This window comes from Rhinopithecus bieti, unplaced genomic scaffold (genome assembly GCF_001698545.2).
Source record: "Rhinopithecus bieti isolate Rb0 unplaced genomic scaffold, ASM169854v2 scaffold_17861, whole genome shotgun sequence".
NCBI classification, from domain to species: domain Eukaryota; kingdom Metazoa; phylum Chordata; class Mammalia; order Primates; family Cercopithecidae; genus Rhinopithecus; species Rhinopithecus bieti.
Genome location: NW_016809830.1, coordinates 3,641,619 through 3,643,301, shown reverse-complemented (window position 1 = coordinate 3,643,301; position 1,683 = coordinate 3,641,619). Strand labels below are relative to the sequence as shown.

Below are 1,683 nucleotides of genomic sequence, written 5' to 3'. Positions count from 1 at the left end.
CCCGCCACCGTCCCAAGCGGTCATAACAATTGGGTAGGAAGTGAGAATACTGCAGATGTGGTGTGAGCCTATCACAAATTAAGTAGCATAACTCCACAGCGCTGGTCACACAGAAGAGTACATCATTACAAAACATGTAATCCGTAGCCAAACCAAGATCACCAATACTGAGACTGTTTGCTCCACTGCCTCAAATTATACTACGGTGAAAATATCCATGAATTCAAGGGGCTTCTCATTTCTCCTTGGCGCCAGCAGATGCTTGGATGACAGAATGCATATTTAAAAGCTAATTCTCTACCCAGGAAGTGATGATGGGCCCGCTGGGTAGCAAATCTTTCAACCAGTGAGTACCAAGACTACTAACAGTATCCTGGGAGCCAAGTGGATAACTGAGAGAGAGAAAATGTAGCAAGTAGGTATTGACTGCAAACCCGCATCAGTGCATTTAGGCCCAAGTTGAGACCGTGTTCAGGTTCACAGTCTGAAACTCTTGGTCCGGGTCTCGACCAAGCCCACCTCCTCATCTGGGCCATTTCCTAGAGGGTCCTTCCAACACCATGCAGTGGCCGGCTTAATGGGTGATTTGGGGACATCTAAATATTCCTAAGCCTGCCGGAACCTGTTGTACTGAACACAAAGAAAATTGGGAGATGGTGGGAAGGGCATGAAATGGGCAGCAGAACTGAATGATGGATGGTCTGTGGGAGATTTGAAGCTTGTTTAGCCAAGGGGTTTGGGCTTTGGATAGAACCCCTGTCTATGTGAGACAGAGGTAGAAAATGCAGCCGAATGAGCTCAGAGGAGACCTGGAGTGCAGCTAGGTTTGTCTTCCGTGTGCAGGTGGGCCTAGTGTTGAGGGAAAATGGTAGTCAAGTCCCTGGTGAATATAGTTTCTGTACTAAGCTTTGGACATCAAATACGATTACTCAGGCCTGGCATGGTGGTTCACACCTGTAATCCCAGCACTTCTGGAGGCCGAGGCAGGAGGGTCACTTGAGGCCAGGAGTTGGAGACCAGCCTGGGCCACATAGCAAGACCCCATCTCTAGAAAAAAAAAAATAGCCAGGTGTGGTACGCATGCCTGTGGACCTAGCTACTTAGGAGGCTGAGGTGGGACGATTGGTTGAGCACAGGAGTTCAAGGCTGCAGTGAGCCGTGATCTTGCCACTGCAATCCAGCCTAAGTGACAGAGCGAGACCCTGTCTCTAAAGTAATAATAATAATTTTTTTAAAAAGATTAGGGTTTATTTCTTTTATAATGATCCAAGTCACTGCTCCCCTCATCCTAACTCCGCCCCACCAGTTAACTGGTGGGAAGGCATTAAATCTGTGCTCCTTTGGGGATAGCAGGGTGGGTACCAGACTGCTAGGTAGGGCACAGTCAAGGTGTCAGCCAAGGGGTCTGAAGTGTACCAGCTGGAAAACAGTGACGAGGACTCAGGGTCTTACAAAAGCCATCACCACAAGAAGGAAGGAGACCTTCCTAATCCGGTGTCTTCCTGGTGGCAACGTTTGTTATTTTTAAACAATGATATTGCTGTGGCTTACACTGAGAAAACAAAATAAAAAACCTTTGAGTGCTTAATGTTGGAGTAGATCGTTAAAGGAATTGGTCCACAGCTAGAAACCCATAACGAACAACTAGAAGGTGATAAGTTAAAAAAAAAAAAAAAAAAAAAA

At 46.6% G+C, this 1,683-nt stretch overlaps 1 protein-coding gene across 2 annotated transcripts in view; it reads right to left on the bottom strand.

Annotated features, from left to right (window-relative positions):
* Positions 1-1,683, bottom strand: part of ALPK2 (alpha kinase 2) — a 148,391-nt gene that overhangs the window by 47,908 nt on the left and 98,800 nt on the right. The gene's annotated exons all lie outside the window — the stretch shown is intronic.